The 17,848-nt window shown below is 39.6% G+C and overlaps 1 protein-coding gene across 3 annotated transcripts in view; it reads left to right on the forward strand.

The window, feature by feature from the left end:
* The window catches only part of GPBP1 (GC-rich promoter binding protein 1), a 41,653-nt gene that overhangs the window by 4,750 nt on the left and 19,055 nt on the right, over window positions 1-17,848 (forward strand). The window contains exons 2-3 of one of the 3 annotated variants that reach the window (XM_026795164.2): window positions 4,157-4,218; window positions 16,640-16,813. The exons of 1 other annotated variant lie outside the window; for it this stretch is intronic. The gene's annotated coding sequence lies outside the window, so the exon portion shown is untranslated. The remainder of the gene's footprint in view (window positions 1-4,156; window positions 4,219-16,639; window positions 16,814-17,848) is intronic. One more of the 3 variants, XM_005489765.4, reaches the window with a different exon arrangement.

Genomic DNA, 17,848 nt, shown 5'->3' on the forward strand with positions numbered 1-17,848 from the left:
TCACGGGTCCCTATAGCCCCCCTTCACCTTGGGGTTGGCCCACAGGTCTCAGTATATCTGGGCTTCTTGGAAGGGCCCTGACTCTGGTTGCCTCTGGTGCACATTCACCTGTGAGGCTGCCTCACTCATCTGGGGAGCACTAGTCTGGTTTGCAGGTCTCACACACACACACACACACACACGCTTTGGTCACAGCCCCCACCCGCCCGGGGGACACCAGCCTGGTTTGCAGGTCACACACACTTCCATTCCCCCCTCCCCACCTGCCCGGGAAGTTGAGGCTGACTTTGCTTGTGACTCACTCTCACACACACAACAAGAAAACAATAAGGTACCTTTTACTTTCACACCACTTATTACAAGTTTAGTCTTACTGGCCAGTTTTGGTGCTATTGGATATCCTTTCTGCCTAGCTGTTTTGTCCAACTTCAGATGTTACTTTGTTGAGACAGGACTTATCTGCTCCTGTATCAACCAAAAGTTCTAATTCTTCATTTAGGGATCCCACCTTAAAGTTTACCAAGGGCTCGTCTAGATGTTGTATCGGATCCCCTAAAGTGTAAAGCCCCCGACCCTCTACTCGTCACTTCTAAGGATCTTCCCTAAATTATCTTGTTCCCTGGCTATTGCCACATCGAGACTGAGCTTTCTACAAAACTTCCTGACGTGTCCTGGCTCTCCACAGTAATAGCAATGTCGTTCTCTCAAAGGGACTTGAGGTCTCTTTATCCCTTTTGCACCTGACAGTACAAGAGGCCTATCCTTGCCTCCTCCTGGTGGTGGACCCGCCCACCCTGCACTTTCTCTAGCTACAGCAACCATGATCTTAGCCTTGGCCTTTGCTTTTTCTTCTTCCCTCCTTAAATACACCTTCAATGCCTCTCTTAATAACTCATTAATGTCCTTCTCTTGCCAATCTTCCATCTTTTCCAGTTTCCTCTTTATATCAGGCCAAGATTTGGTAACAAATTGGACTTTTAGTAGCATTTGACCTTCTGGGGTGTCTGGGTCTATTCTAGAGTACAACTGGAAGTTCCACCTTAGGCGGTTAAGCCAGGCAGCAGGAGCTTCCTCTTTCTCCTGCATGCCCTCAGATGCCAATTGGGTGTTAGTTCCTTTGGGAACTGACTCTTTGATCCCTCGTATTATCAAAGACCTATATTCCATCATGGCCTTCCTCCCCTCCTCCTGGTTAGGGTTCCAGCTGGGATCCGTTAGTGGCAATTTCTGTTCACCTGATGGCACCTGGGGTCCTGGACGGTTATCTTTCTCCCAAATGCCAGCCACCCTAATCATCTGGACCTCTTCTGGGGAAAATAATATACTCAGGATGGAATTCATCTCCCCCCCAAGTGTAGATATTTGGACCTAGAAATTGATCCACTTGGTTGGCTATGCCCACTGGGTCCTCAACTAAATGCCCCAACTCTTTCTTGAATCCTCTCACCTCAGAAGCAGTTAGGGGAACATTCACAAAGCCAACACCTCCTGCTACTCCTCCCATAGGAACCTCTCTGAGGGGAAAGAGTCTCTCTGCCTTGGAGGTCTTGGATCTGGTGCTACAGTACGGCCCATCTTCAGATGCCAAACTACTTTGAGGGATATCTGGGTTACCTTGAACTTTCTGCCCATCAGCAGGTGTATTTGCTGATAGCTGTTTATCGGGCGAGGAGGCATTTGTGCCCCAACTAGGAGGAGGTAAAGGGACAGCAATAGGAGGGGGAGAAGAGCCTGAGTGAATATTAAGTGGAGCTGGAGAAGGGGTGGAGAATGCAGCAGGTGGAGTAGGCACTTGTGGTGGTGCAGAAGGAGCTGGAGGGGATACTGGGTTTATCATAGCGGAAGCTGAAGAGGTAGAAGGAGGAGTTTGAACAGGTGGTAGTGAGATGGCAGCCGGGGGAAGAACCGGACCTGCCATTTGAGGTAATGCCTTGAAGAAGATGCCTTGCCTTGCCTCTTGAAGAAGAGGATTATAAGGTGGAGGGGCAGAAGGAGGCAGATAATCCAGGGGATCCCATGTTTTACTAGTCCTATCATCCCCTCCTTCATTCCCCTCTTTCTTCCTCTGTACCTTACAAATTCGCACCCCTTCATCCCCAACAGCTCTTTAACCAGCAAGCTACATACAGTAATTGCTCAGGATCAGTATCTCCTCGAGCTGTCAGATAATTATTTAATTGTTGGCACATCCACTTATCCTTTGTCCCACACCAAGGCCGTCCTCCTTGTAACTCTAATTCTGGCCACACTTCCATACAATAATGGATCATTTTCACTTTATCTAATCCCTCCGTGGCCTCTATAGAATCCCATTTTACTAGCAGTTCTCCTAAGGGACTATTGGGAGGTATGTCCCTCAGCCTCTTGCTGGTCTTTTTACTATTACACCCTCCCATTTTACAGGTCTGAACAGTAAAAAATCCCAAAGGTGCCTTTACTGACCGGTAATATCAAAAAGAACCTTCTTTGAGGAGCTTCAGCCTCCTCCACTGAAACTTCAAATTTCTGCCTGATGCTCAGGACTTTATACTGAAACAACTGCCCAATCTCTTGATTGCCTAACTTTCCCCACGTCAGGTCTTACATCTATCGGGACTTGAACACACAAAACCTCGGCCTAAGAATCCGGGTCGTGCCTGACTCCCTCAGTCAGGAAAAACAACTGCCTGATTTTTTAGTTTGCCTAACCCACCAATTTTTAGGCTTCACCGTATCAGGACTTAAAAGCAAACCACAGCCTCCTTCGCTGGGGTTTGTGCCTGGCTCCTGTGCCAGGACTTACTTTTGCCTGCAGGGCTTGTGAGCTACCCGAATCCTTCTCGGGACTGACAAAATCTTACCCGAATCCTTCTCGGGACTGACAAATCTGCCTGACTTCCCTCTGTCAGGATCTATTTTGGGTGCGTACCACTCATACAAATATTCCCTCCGCACACCCGGAGGGGGGGGGCCCTTTATTCCCCCTTGGGAGACGACTCACTCACAAATTCCAAGCTCCACCCCCTGTTCCCGGCCGGCCCCTTCGCAGGAGTCCGTAACCGCGGTACTGAGAGGTCCGCTCTCACTTCGAAGGTCTGGCTGCCGGCCTTCGTCTCATTCACACACACATGCGCACGTCTCCCGCTCCCGCCACCGGCTTTCTCACCAATCCGGTGCTCCGGTGCTCCTCTGCGTCGCTGCTCCTGAGCCGATCCCTCTGGTCCTGGTAGCCAGCTGTCCTGAAGTCCAAGATGGCCAGTCTTGAGTCTTCTTGCGGCGTGGCTATCCCGGATGAGTCCCCCAGCTGAAATAAACAGGGCCAGGAGACTTCTTCTCCTTTTTAATGCCTTTATTAAAAGTGATCAGCTCAGGATTGGGCATCCCGGCAGGGCTGCAGTCCCCGTCGTGTCTCCCAGGGCGACTCAGAGGAGGAGGATATGCGCAGCTCTGTCCACTAGGGGCAGAGCCGGGGGATCGGGTCCTCGTGGGAGCCTTTAGGGCGTGGTGTCCCCGTCAGGTGTTGATCCTTTGAACTTCCCAGATGGCTGGTCCCGGCGTTGGGACGACTCTCTGCTCAGGGCGAGAGGGGCTCCGCATCTCTGCAGGCTCAGCACTTGGCTCCTCATGTCCAGACATCACTTTAGTCTCTCAATTCTTATTTGGCTCGTTGTTTTTGGGGTTTTCTCGTTGCATTTGGAGTCGTGGTCCCACAAAGCATTCTGGACTTTGGAGTCACTTTGCATAACCCCCCCCCACCCTCTCAGGTGTCTTCCCTATGTTGGAAAAACGCACTGCCTCGGGGAAGGGCAATCTACCGCACCCAGCCAGGGCTTTTACTAATACAAAAGAGGAGATAAGCCTCAACGACCCGGTGTTACAATAACAAAGCACTAAGAACACTGGCAGAGACAGATCTGGCTGCGTCCCTGTAACTCTTTCTCACAAAAAAAATATTAACCAAATTTTTGTTCATAACAGCAATAAATTGGACTGACTGGTCTGCAAGTGTAGCACTTCAGAAAGAGCTCCTTCTCCTTGGAATGATGCAAAATTAAATCTAGCGGTGAATTGGCTTATCTTCCTTGTTATTTTTAGATGTATTGTAGTTTTGTTCATTCCACAGTGATTAAATATTTTTTAATTTTGGCATTAATGTGTTTATAATTATTTGTTGTAGGTTTGCATTCAACAGAGCTGCTACTGCCTGAAAGAAAATCAAGATGGACACTTAATTCAAAAGTCAGTGGTAATTTTACTGAAGTTCTCTATCCCCCACCCCACCCTGATGATTCATAAGGCTTTAAATAATTAAAGCATTATTGGGTAGACTTTAAACTGAGCATCTGGTAGAGGTTACACTTTTACCTCAGTTGTCACATTTTAAAATATTTTTGAAAGCTTCTCCAATACTGAATTATTAGCAGTAGTGAACTAATGGAAAAAAGGTTTTCTTTAAGGGCAGTGCAAAGATATTTGGGAAGATTACATATGTTATAACCTTGTAGAAAAAGTGTAGTTAAGCATGTGAAACTCTATTTAAAAATTGCTGCAGTGTATTTTGACTCCTGTAGCTTGTTATTTTGACCACAAATGAAGGACTTGCATCTACATAAATTTTGTAAATTCTCAGTCTCACTAAAATTCTTATCTCTATGTTGTCAATATCTGAAAGTTGAACTAGCTTCAGTTTTGTGCTTTGGATGGCCTTGCTGCTTTGTTATTTTAACTTCTGTTTCAGTTTTGCTGTTTTGAAAATATGGAAACTAGGGAACAGGAGTAGGACTCTGTTGCTGTAATCTCTGGCTATGGCTTGTGGCTCTTGTGTATTGAGCCTAGGTGTGGCTGGGACTGACTGGGGAGCTGAGCCACTTATTAAAGAACCAAACCAATAGAAAAGAATGATCTTGTATATTCCTCTACTTGTATGACTATGATTTTTTGAAAGCATTTGATAGATGGAGAATTCTGGTGTGAGTTGCCATTTAATTTGATTGTTTATTTTATATGCATGAGAATAATAGAAATATTCACTTCTTAACTCATAGAAAAGTGATGTGTTGCTTGTTTTTCCAAGCTATTAATTTTCAGTGCTGAGATCGTTCTATTTCTTTTCAAGATGCTCTCACTGAAATCAAGGAGCTACATCCCCCACTTACTATTTTGGGTGGCATCTTTTTCTAGACTCTTCTTCTTCTGGAAGTTTTGAGGAGTTTGCTTTTTAGCTTCATTAAATTAATTCTGGTTTTACACCTCTCTGTTTGGATAATCCTTTTATCCTTTCACAGTACTTACACTTGGGAAATAGGGGAAAGGAGTACCCAGGATTCATAAATGCTTGTGGTTGAAAGGGACAACAGAAGTTGGAGGATCCACAAAAAATCACTGGATTTTTCCATAAATTGCATGCTTGGCATTGAAACGGGTATGTCAGTCCCTGGCCTACTGTATAAGCACACAGCTTACATGGTAGGGATAGGGTAGAAAGGAAGAGAGAAGGGAAGAGATGAATTAAAGAGAGGGAGAGAGAGAAAAAGGAAGGAAGAGAGAAAAAGAGATCACTGGCCCTGATTCCTACTGTTGGTCTGGCTATGGGATGTCCTGGGATGTGCAGGCAGGGTGGGGTAGCTTTTTGGAGGTAGTTTCCTTGTCCTGAAACGAAGGTATTCATTTTCTATGAAGATCAGTTATCTTGTATGGTCCATTCTTTGAGGCCTTTCTGGAAATGGCTTGGGGGGTTTTGGGGGATCCCTGATGATCTCATTATCTCCCTGCGGCACTGGGCTTTGGTCAACAGTTCATGCTCGCTTCTGTGCTGTTTCTGTCTTTTGTTTGTTGTGTCTCTGTGGACTAGAATGAGGATGCTTGTCCCAGAAGAGTGCTGTCCTACCCCTGCATGGCCCCTTCTCCAGCCATATCCCATTTTCCACAAACCATTGGTTGGCTCTGCAGTTATCCAGCTATTGGTGTTTGAGATATACACGTTAGCTCCTTATCTTCAGGGATTCTGTAGGAGTGTATTTTTTCCTGTTTGTGAACATTTGTGTTTGACAAGAATTCAGGAGTGTTTTACAGCTGTGCCCTTGTAACCTAAACATAATTCATACCTACTGAGAAGAGAATGCCAAGCATGCTGGTCCACTTTAATTTCTTCCCTATGTTTTTTTTTTTCAAGTGCTTACAGTCTGTTAAATGCTTTACAGACAACTATGAAGATAATGTCCTTGCTCTTGAGAGCTTATACTTTAAACCTTGATGTAAACATACCTTTTGTAGAGGGATAACTGTCAGCAGGTTGTGTCTTTTACTGATGTGTTTATTCTGGTAGGTTCTTAAAATGGGTACATTTGTACTGGCTAATTCTTCAGAATAGTGCAGGTTGCTCTACTATGTGAAAAAAGTGTTGGTGGAAACTTTTGAGAATAATTATTTGTTTCAGCTTTGCTTTAATCTGCAGCAAGCTGAAACAGAATTACATCAGTAAAATGATAGAGGCAAATTGTGCAGATATTTAGTGTTCTACAAGTTAATGTACTTTGTGCTCCTTTTATTTTTATTCTAACGAGGTTAATCTGTTTAACTTGTGTGGCTAGAACTGTTGTAGTGACTGTTCATCAGTAATGCCTGAGGAAGTTGCTTTTATTTCCTTTTTTAGTAGTAGGAATAAATTCTGTCCTGCAAAGACAACTATTTACAGACCTTATTATAAACAGATGTGAACAAAACTTTTCACACTTTTTGTTTTGTTTTTTCTTACTCTGTGTTTGAGTAACTGAGCGTGATACCTGATGATAATACTCTGTGTGGTGCTGTCAACTCTTCCACAGTCTCCTCCTTTCATGTCTTGGGTAGACATAGTCAGGGAAACAGCTGAAATAAGTTGTTATCTGCTTTATATGCTCAGCATAGGGCAAAATTTCTGCCTTTATTAGCTGCTACTTCTTTCTTGTGACAATTCCCAAGTGCTGAAGCATTTCTGGTGATTTCCTACATAAAATATGCTGACTAGTGCTGTGATGTAATTCAACTCACACTTTAGCTTTTGAATTTGAACCTTGTTAAAGGGCAAGAAATGAGCATCTATCAGGCGTTTGCTAAATGGTCAGTACCATTTAGTGGAATCATTACACACCAAATGTTTCTTCTCAAGGAGAAGGAACATGGCTGTAGTGAATTGAAGTTACTCAGTTGAACCTGGCTGTAAATGTGAAGTTATTTCATGTTATGAAATAGCTTGCATTTTTTTAAAATCTATGTTTCAGTAAAATGCAAAAACAGAAACTTTTTTTTTGTTAAAAAGTCATCATTATGTTATCCAAAGGATTTAGCAGCTTCATCTATATCTAAAACATTTCTTAAAAGATGTTTTGGTTGTTGTGACATTTATATTTGATTAGCAGAGGTAATGTTAAAACTGGTTGATTGTGAACCATAACTGTATATAGTAAAGGGGACCGTATGATAAAAAGCAGTGCTCATATTCTAGATCCTTAAGCAAAACACAGTGTGCTTTAGTTGGTTCATTCTCCCATAAGGAATTTAAGCACAAAGTAGAAATGAAGGTGGATTTTTTTTGTTGGGTTTTCTATACTTGTGCTAAGTCTCTGTAAAGGTAAGCATTAAGTCTGTGGTTGTACTAAAGAATGTGTTGGCTTTAATTGGTTAAAAAACTGACATTATATTTTGACTCTGCATACTCCTCATATGTAAGTGTCAGTGCTCAGATCTAGCAGAGCGCCTTGTTCCTTCCTTAGTGCTCTGCAGGAAACCTTAGTTTTTATACTTATTTTTAAAATGTGAGGCAAGAAGGCAAATTACAAATTGTATGGATATCTTCTTCTGTTCTTCTGTGTTGTCCAGTGGTAGAGTATATATGAGGACAGTTCTGTATTGGATGATGGGGATAACAAAAACAAACTAGAGGTTTTGCTTGCTCACCAGTAGCATCATTGAGAAATAAGAGGCTACAGTTGAACTGTTTCAGAGTTTTTTGTTTAATTAGTGGAAGAGACCTTCAAAAATTCAGCTCCCTTTCCTTTCTGTTGAAGGTATCAATCTTAGGCAATAAATTTTAGAAAACCAAAAAACTTGAGGGAATTACCATACCCAAGCCTAATCTTTTTTAAAAATAGTTTTTCATTGAAATGCCACAAGGGGTGGCATGATACTTTTTCCTTCAGAGTGTTAGAAGTTTGACTGTAAAGGTGTAAACTTATTCTGTTGTTATGGCTGTTCATTTACACAGCGAGGAAAGAAAGAAGGAAAGAAAGAATCTTCAGTTGAAGTGTTTGTCATGCTATTGCAGCAATTTGTGATCAGTAGAAATGCTTCCAGTTTCAGAAACTCATAAAGCTTGTGTAAGGGTTTGAATATTATTTTCTGTTTTAGTGACATACAAATTTTGAATAGCAAAATAACTTAAAATTAGCTTATTTTGATTTGTTGGAGCTACATGGATCACAGAATAGTAAGGAAGATATTGAGTAAACTGTGTCTTCAAAAGGAGAATGAAAATTGAGATTTATAGATTTTAAATAAAAATATTGTTTAGACCTTACATTTAGCAACTCGATTTCAAATTAGTGCTACTCTTAACTAGAGATAGCAGGGAGGGATAACACAGAAGGATCCGCTATCACTGAAAATTTTTCTTTTGAAAAAAGAAAAAGATGTGTTTTATGGCAGAAGAAAAAACTTTTGGTAGTGTGGGTTATTTTTAAGATCTGCTTAGTATGAAAAATGTCCTGAATGATCCTGTATTTGAAGAAGGAGTGTGTAGGCTGATGGCTGAGTCTTGTGCATGTAGTTTCTTTGCCTAATTCAGACCAATATTGGTAGTTTTCTGTTGAAGTGAAGGAAGACGACCCATCTGTGTTGGTCAGCATCGACTTCGGTTTATTGATCAAATTAGACACCTTTTATAACAGTGCTAATTCACTTCATGCATATTGCAAAATCTGAGCTCCTGATAGGCTGTAGAGAAAACTTCAACTCCTCCTTTTGTTTAGAATACCAAGATTTGTGTTCTCAAAACTTACTTTTACTTTCCCAAAACAGCCAAAGATAGAATAGTTACCTGTTATGAGAAAACTGTCTGAGAACCCTGAGAACCTAGTTGTTTACAGAAACAGGCTGTGAGAATTTGCTCCTCACAGCTGCCTTTTAAGTCATTTCTGAAAAAATCTCCAACAGTTTTCCTTTGGCTAATGGTGCAGAGTTGAAGCCAAAATTTGAAGCTGGCACATTGTGGGAGGACTGAAGGGCCAGTGTTCTAACTATTTTGTTGGACCCTCTGAAGTTCATACAAATGCTCTTTTTTGTCTTCTGATGAAATAAGAATTTGATATGTATGCTGGAGCTTCTTATCAAGGAAACAAAGCAGTAGCAGCAAATTGAGACACTGCATATAATGTTTTCTTTTCCATGCTCTTATAACAACATTGTAGTGTTCTTTAATTCTCACAGCTTACAACCTTCTTCTGTCTCATTTATAAATATTATGCTAAAAATTACATTGACAGAGTGAGAGTAGTTTGGCAGATGCGTGTAGTTGAGAAGTGAAGTTAAGGGTCCCCTATGTAATTTGTGGTGTGCTGTACTTACTGTGATAATAATCTATGAGGCATTGGATTAAAGCTCATAGGAATGTGCCGCTTAGATATGCATTCCTACTATTTTTAGATTTCCTTGGAAAATATAAATTTGTATATCATGTCAGTGCTTTTGACATTTATTCTGTTTGAGGTTTTCTCTGTGCAAATCAATTGTCTGAACTTGTAAACTGGTCTTCAGGGAGCATCAAGAAATTTGTATCTCTTTTCTAATTTTTGTGATTCATGGCTTGAACCTTTCCTCCCCTCCCCCTATTGTTGCTAAATTTGAAATTCCATTCACAAGCTTCAAGTATTCCTTGCTGTTTGAGTTTATATTACCTTTTGTTTTAGTGGTCTTTTGACAATTTCTCAAGTTTCTAAGTGTCACAGACACTATTTCCTAAGAAATGATACAGATTACACAGAGAGAAAGCTTAAGTATAGGACCTGAAGATACAGAACTGATTTCCTGTGGTTTTCCTTGTCTTCTGGTGATGTGTTCAGCTGACACGGTTGTTTAGGTTTTTTTTTTCCCGATTTTGGCTTTATTTTAAAATTTGTTTTTCCTACAAAATTCTAGTCAGCTCCATTTAAATAGGGTGTACCTGTAGTATGGTAGGTCCATTCCAAAAGCACATACCTTTTAGTTAAATTTTAAAACTTTTAGTTAAACTTCTAGTTAAATTTAACTTTTAGTTAAAACTTTTAGGTTAAAATTTTAAAATGCAGAAGTTTTGGCTATTTTACTATATTATTGGCTAGATTTTTTTCTTATTATAGTAATGTCACTCTTTTATCTGTTTCTTCATGTTAGAACATTATGAAAAAGCAAAGCTGTTTTTATTTATTCTCACAGTTCAGACAGATAGTGTTACCAAATGTATCTTATGTGTAGTAGTGAAACCTATTTTAAGTACTGAAGATGAGTTTCTGAGCTAGGGAAATACTTTTTTTGTTCACTGGAAGAGGCTTCTCTGAGGTTGGAGATCTGTTCACTACCTATGGAACTGTCTCTTCCAGCTGAATACTGGTTAGACGAGTTAAGCAACGCCCTTAAAATTGGGTGGAGACTGTCTCTGGTCTCACGTCATCTTCAAGTTCTGCTGTGCCTTTTTCCTCCACCCTCAGTGAAGAAAGAATCAGGTTAGGGAACACTTAAATACTGTTGTAGGCCCATGGGGCTTGACAGGATGGTTGCATGATGGGTGTTCCATTCTCCATGTGTGCTGATGTTATTGCAAAGCCATCTTTGAGAGGTCTAATGGTCATTGGGAGGGGTTCTTGCGTAAGAGAAGAGAGCAAATATTAATTTTGTCATCAGGAAGGATGAGAAGGAGGATCCAGGGAACTACAGGCCAGTCAGCCTCTCTTCAGTCCATGGGAAGGTTGTGCACCAGCTGATTCTGGAAACGTGTTTCCAAACATGTAATGGACAGGAAGGTGAGTGAGAGCAGACAGAAGGGCTTTATGAAGGGGATGTCACACTTCAGCAAGCTAATAACCCTTTACAATGAGGCAGCTAGCTTGGTAGATGAACAAAGAGCAATGGATGGTATTTATCTTGACCTCAGTAAGGCTTTTGACATTGTGTTCTATGGTAAAAGGTGACAAGTATGTGTGGAGAAGTGAGCAGTGAGATGTATCCAGAACTATCTGAATGGTCAGGTCTGCAGGGATGCAATCAGTGGCACAAAGGCCATTAAAAAGAAGTTGTTCCAGTGTACCCCAGGGTTCACTGCTGAAGCCCCTGCTATTGAACATCTTCATTGAAGTCCTGGACAGTGGAGTAGAGTTTACCCTCAACAAGTTTGCAGATAATATAAGAAAGGGGAACTGGCTGATACAAGCACTTGATGTTTGGTCTGCTGCATGGAAGAATGTGGGTAGAGGATCCTCATGAAGCAAGGGGAAAGTGTGAATTTTCTAGAACAGCAGCTGCATATGCCAGCTACAGAGAAGGACCTGGGGGTACTATTGAACAGCAAGCCAGCGTCAAGCCAGCAGTGTGTCCTTGTAAGGAGTAAAGTGAAAATCTCTGTGCAACATTAGGAGGAGTGTTGCGGGTGCGTCAAGGGGCGTTCAGTTTTGTCCTGTATGTAGACTTGGTGAGCCACGTGTGGAGGACTGTGTCACCCTTCCAGGATTTGTAACACTCTTACAGGCTCACTGAAACAAGAAAATGTGAGGCTTGGCGGAGAGAGTTCAGTAAAGGACCACAAAGATAATAAAGAGACCGCAGTATCTTTCCAATCGGCAGAGACTGATACTTGGTTTGAAGTTGTAGGGAGGTAAAAGTTGGCCATTAGTCTTAGATTGAAGTTTAAGGAAGTACAAGTTGGCCATTAGTCTTTCAGAGTTATCTTTGGATGTTATGTTTTAATTTTTCAAGTCCTTTCCAAATTTAAAATTAGTAAGCCATTAAACTCACTTCTCATGTAGAACTGTGTGAAGATGCAAATGATGAGGGAGACTTTAGGTTTGTTAATACTATTAATGGGACTAGAGACTCTCAGTACAAGAGAACTGAAATCCCAAATGCTTTTATTACATCTGCTTTCTCTGCCCTGCCATCTTGCAGTATTTCAGAAGGTGATTTCTTTTGCCCTGCCATCTATGGGCTCTCGTGTCCGCCTCACAGACAGTGCAGAGATTGCCTCCAGCTCAATTCTCACAACAGTCACTTTTCTGATTCCTGTATTCCAGAGATGCTCTGTGGCGGGTTTCAGTGTTGTGTAAATCTTAAAGGGAGATTAATTTTTTAACGCTGTAAAAGTTTGATTAATACAATTAAATCTAGAAGAAATTCTGGGTAAACAATTGTCTTTAAAAGGGACCACAAGTGATCAGGTGAATTATGTTTTTCTGTAAGTAGCCTTTGTTTTCATTATACATTTAAGGCCAGATTAAATACTTTTGTCAAGGAATTTTCTATTCTACTGTGTCATTAAAGGCAGGGCAGAAGACTTTATATGAGTTTCTACTATGTGATAGTAGTCTGCTTACACTGTAAATTTTCTACAGTATGAGCTGAGACATTCTTATTTTATTTTTTAAAAACTTCATTGCTTTTTATTTAAGATCTTATTTTTACTTTATTTGTAATTTATTTTTAGTTTATTTTTATTTTATTTTATTTTATTTTTAGTTTATTTTATTTTTCATTTTATTTATTTTAAAGCTTTGTCTGTGCTAACTGTTTTCAGTGTTTTAGAGATGCTTGGCATGGGGGAAAAATAGTCTAGGTCTGTGTTCATGTCTTACCCTTTTTCTTCATAACATTTGGCAGCACAAGTGCTTCCTGGTGTACTGCAGCATTAGTGAGGTGGTACATTCACACACATTCTGCCTGAAGTGGCTCTGCAGTTACCCTGTACTGACTCTGGTATGTCACTGCAGTGTATTCCCATTTTTTTTTGTACTGCACAGAGATACAATCTGGAGTAACAGATACCTGCAGGAGTTCTGCACTGTGCATAGCCTGTGGTGCTCTTGGGCTTCACTAGGGGTTGGAAAGTAGTGCCATGTACTCCAGTCCGCCTGCTTGGTGGAATTGCCTCGGAGTGAACAGCATGAAATCCATGACTAGCATGGCTGTGGTGGCAGCCGTCCCAAATTTAGCACAAATGGTGTGAGAATGAGCAAGCATTTTGTTCTGCCTGTGTCCTCCACCCCCTCCTCCCGGTAAATAAATAGAGAAAGAAACCCCAACTGTTAAAATAAATTAATCTTTACTGCAAGAAGTTACAGAACTTTATTAAAATGGCACAAATTGTGTTTGTTAGAGCCAAGATGTACTCCATAACACTATTTCAGCTAGTTTGTTTATCTGCATCTCCTTGATCTGTGTGTTATAAACAAGTTTTGCAAATGAAACTTAAATGCTAGTAAGTTTGCTTGTACCAGTAATAGTGAATAGTTGCAGATAAGGTGAAAATTTTAGTATTAAGATGAAGTTTGAGGAAGCACTTTGCTAAAGTAATCGGAAACCAGGCTAATATAAAAAGTCATGAATAGAAGGGTATTCTCTGTTTTTGTATTGTGTTGAATTCTATTTATGTTATTGCAGGAAAAACCAGAATTTTACTTACATTTTAGTTGTAATGGGTGTTCTTTGTGCTTAAAAAATTCATTTTTTAAACTGTATATTTATTTCAAATAGCTGAGGAGAGAGAAAAAAGTTGCTGGAGAGACATCACACTTGCGTGGTTAGCACTGAAAATAGGGAAAAAAGTGGATTAGCTCTTACAGTGTTACTTCTGTGTAATGCACCATCCTGCATGCTAAACTCTTTAGTTACAATTATTGGGGTCTGATTTAGAAGTATAATAGAAATCGACAGGTTCAAATATTTGTCTGAGTCTTAAAGCTATTTCAGAATATTGTTCTTATGATTTTCAGGACCATGTGTCTGTCCACCTTCAATCTGCTGTGATTGATACCCTGTGATTCTGGTGGTGTATTGGATTAACACATCTCCTTTCTTGCTGAAATTTTCTCCTTTAGATGTTCATAACCACTTTTTAAATAAGTCTTATGTCTTCATTTTGTGAGGCAAAGTAAGCCAGATTCCTTAGACATTTCATGTCCCTGATCCCTGGAATAGTTTGTTATTGCATCAAGTAAAGTGTTGAATCCCTCTATTGTTGTTCTTAAGTGTGATTTCACTTGTTTTGTGTGAATTTAAAAAGAAAAATGTAGTAGTGTGAGGAAAATTGACTATAGTCTTTACTGTTTGATTTCTTCATTAAATTTGGTAAGTACAAGATAAACTAGTGGTACTTGTTTTGACTTAATTTTTGTTGTTTTTGCAGGTTTGGGTGTTGACCCTAAGAGTTGTTTCTTAGCCTTTTCCCGGAAGTCTTGACTTTGATTCATGCAGTAGGTTTCTGACTCCCTTTTTGTAGCATGTTACTTATTTTTGTAAGACAGAGACTATACATCAACTTTCCCGAGATACTATGCAGATAACACAAATTCGTTTAGAATATAGGGTTTCTTACTGGTTTACAACAGGTAAGAAATAGTTTCTGTTACAAAAGGACCTTGTTGACTCAATCATAAAAAAAGCCCAGCCCAACCTTTTCTGTACGTTGGTTGGGTGTATTTTGTGGAGTCTTATTTCAGCTGCAAATGTGGCTCAAAGCAGATGACTGAGTAATATTTATGATAAATCTCTTCACTGTATATCATCTGGAATCATCTGTTCATTATTCCTTCGCAGTCAGTACCTTATTATTGAAGATCATACTTCATAAAACTTCTTCTTCTCAGAATTAATTTTTATTTAATTGAATATTGGATTAATTACTGCATGTTACTTAAAGCAAAATTCTTTACAGACTTCTTTCAGATCCTCCCTCAAGATGTAAAACTTAAGAACAGGATTTCTTTCTTCACACTAAACTATTCTATTATCCACAACACAGCAACACATCACTTTTATCTAAATTTATGGGCTATGGAACACTTTTGTTATTGAGGTCACTAAGGTCACTACACTTTACTTGAATTGGTCACAAGAGGCTTTTGCTGAGATAAGACAATAGTTTGACCAGTCAGACTAAAGACTTTTAAATGTATTTGAGTGTTAATAGTATGAGGATAGCCATATTTCAGTATCTTTTTCTTTCTAGAGTTGTGCAGCTCTGCTTCAGTAGCTGAGAGTCTGAGCCAAGTTAGCTTTTACCACAGTTCAGTTAGAGAATGGCAGTTCAGATAGGGAATGGTAACTTAAACATTCATTATGAATTTTGGGCCTGCTCTTTTGTTACCAGGAGAGTTTCTGAAAGCCCTGGAATTGTGTTTGACTCTGTGGTGTTTACCTCACTAGGTTTACTTCTGTTAATGCTGGGAGTGCATCAGCTGCTTTATTAGTTACTGAACGGTGTTTGTGTTGTGTGTATGCAAGAGAAAACTTCCTGGTAGATGTATAGTTTCATGTCAGTAATAAAAGCAATTTTATGCTACTGACATTTGTTCTATTAAAATACTTTAAATGTTGTTTTTGTTTAATTTAAAAGTAGTAGATGGTATGTAGGCAACCTGAAGAAAGGTTGCAAATGCTTTCGTGGACATAGAATGTAGATGCATCTCTGACTCTTTGGCATAGCTTAGGTACGGACCTGAATAGCAGGGAAAGAAGGTAGAAAGAACCTTTATAATGTTAGAATGTGTTGCAGTATAATTTGATAGTTGTTGGTCCAACTGAAGTTGGAAAACAAGCAAGAAATGCATTAGTGTTGGCAGCCAAGCTGATCACAAAGGGTTTAAGCTTAGTAAATCCTGCCTGTGGCAGTGGGGGTGCCTTGCTGACATCCCATTCTTATGTTTTGTGATCTGTTTTTAGATTTCACATTTTCACCTTTCAAAAATACCTTCCTGAGAATGAAGAGTACCCTAGAGCTATCAAATATGTGTCAGATCATTTGAACAGAGATCATACTTATAATATTATTTCTTATATATAGGTCAAACTTGTTGGCAACATCAGAAAGCTGGCAGCTGTAAGAATGTTTATGAAACCTGGTAAAATATGGAACCAGTAACTTTAAGCTGGGTAGACTATGTCCTCTAATACAGTTTTAAAATATCTTTTCCTGACCTGCCCTTTGTTTCCCAGTTTAATTATGTCTGGGATGTTTGTGCCTATTCAAAGTTAGAAAGGTTTAATAATGAAAGAACTCTCTGTTCCCATGTCTAATTGCTGGACCAGGCATATGTACAATTAAGTGAAAGAAAATGTTTTCTTGACTTAGGCGTGGAGTATCACAGGAGTTGTTTTTCATGTTAATGCCTAACTGCAAACCTCTGAGTTGGGTCAGATAGTTTCCAGAAATTGGTCTGTGCTTTTTTTCTTGCTGTTTTTTTTTTGTTAAAACTATTTGGAAGAATTAGCCCTAAAAGTTTGTCTTTTATGGGTTTATTGAAACTTACATATATATTCTGTTGCTGACTTGGCTCTGAGTATTGTGTAGTTTTGGTGCAGGTCTCTGCCTTAACCACTTAAGTTTATTTCTTTCTAAGAAAAGGGCTGACTCACACGACAGAGCACAATATCAATTTTTTTTCAGAACGTTTTTAGCTGAGAACATGAGGAAGACTTGAATCTGCTTCTAGAAAAATTTTTGCATGAAGAAATAGGTAGCCAGTGTCGGTAAGCTGTGGGAAAAGGTCTTTTTGCAAAATACCTTTTCCAGTCCTTGGTTACTTGGTGATCACGCAGTCTTTTGTGCAAAGGATAAAAGGTAAGTATGATAGTGAGTTAATAACAAACTCTTCTTGTGGCAGTTGCATAAATAATGTTAGGAAGCTTGACTAGTTTTCTAAAAACGTTAATATAAATCTATGAAGTCACATTGTTAGTGGATTTTCTGTGCTGTAATTAATAGCTGATGCACAAATAACTTGGTGGTACATTGTGGAATCTTTAAGTTCTCACTTAGTATAAACCTACTCTTACTTACTGCTTTTCAGACTGTAAGTGCCTCAGTCTGAAGACTTTGTTGTTGTTGTGTCAATCTTTCAGTACTGAAAATCTGTGTTGATAATTTCTGAAGATATCATGATTCTTCTGCTTGAAGAGAACTGTGTCCAAGTGAAGGAGAATAAACTTTTTTCTTGCTGGAATCTGCTCATATTTGTTGTTTCTTAATTTAACATCTTTTGGTTCATTTGTAAACATATGCCCTTTCATATACTGTTGCTGCATGGGATACATCAGTAAAAGTGAACGTGCTTCCTTTTAGGAAGAGAAGCCATTTCTATGATGGTTCATTGACTCCAGAATTTTGTTCATTTATATTTTACTAGTTTGATATAACTGGAAATACTTAGAAATTTTCTCTGGATTTTTTGCTGAAGTTGGTGTAGGAGTGAGTTGAATGACTTCAGCAGAGTAATTTTAAGTTAGTTATTTGGGTGAGACATATCTTTAACCTTGTCCCTGTTTAACTGTATTAATTGTTCGTCCTACCCTACAGTTTATCCATGGTATTGGATGTTCCGAAAAACTTACATATGAGCTCACGTCATTAAAAACATACAGCAGCTCAACTAAGTACAGTCTCACACTAAGTCAAATCTAACAAATCTATTAGACTTCCTTTTAGAAGCTGAAACAGTCTTGTCTGTCGATGGAAATGTGCAGTAGCCTGCAATATTCAGATTCAGGCTGGAGAACAACCATAATTATGAGTTACCAAGTTCAGATTCCACATCTCTTACCAATACATTACAGCAGCCACAGATTAAAGTTAGTTATATCTGTGCTCAGTAACAGA

Source organism: Zonotrichia albicollis, chromosome Z (assembly GCF_047830755.1).
Source record: "Zonotrichia albicollis isolate bZonAlb1 chromosome Z, bZonAlb1.hap1, whole genome shotgun sequence".
Lineage (NCBI taxonomy): Eukaryota > Metazoa > Chordata > Aves > Passeriformes > Passerellidae > Zonotrichia > Zonotrichia albicollis.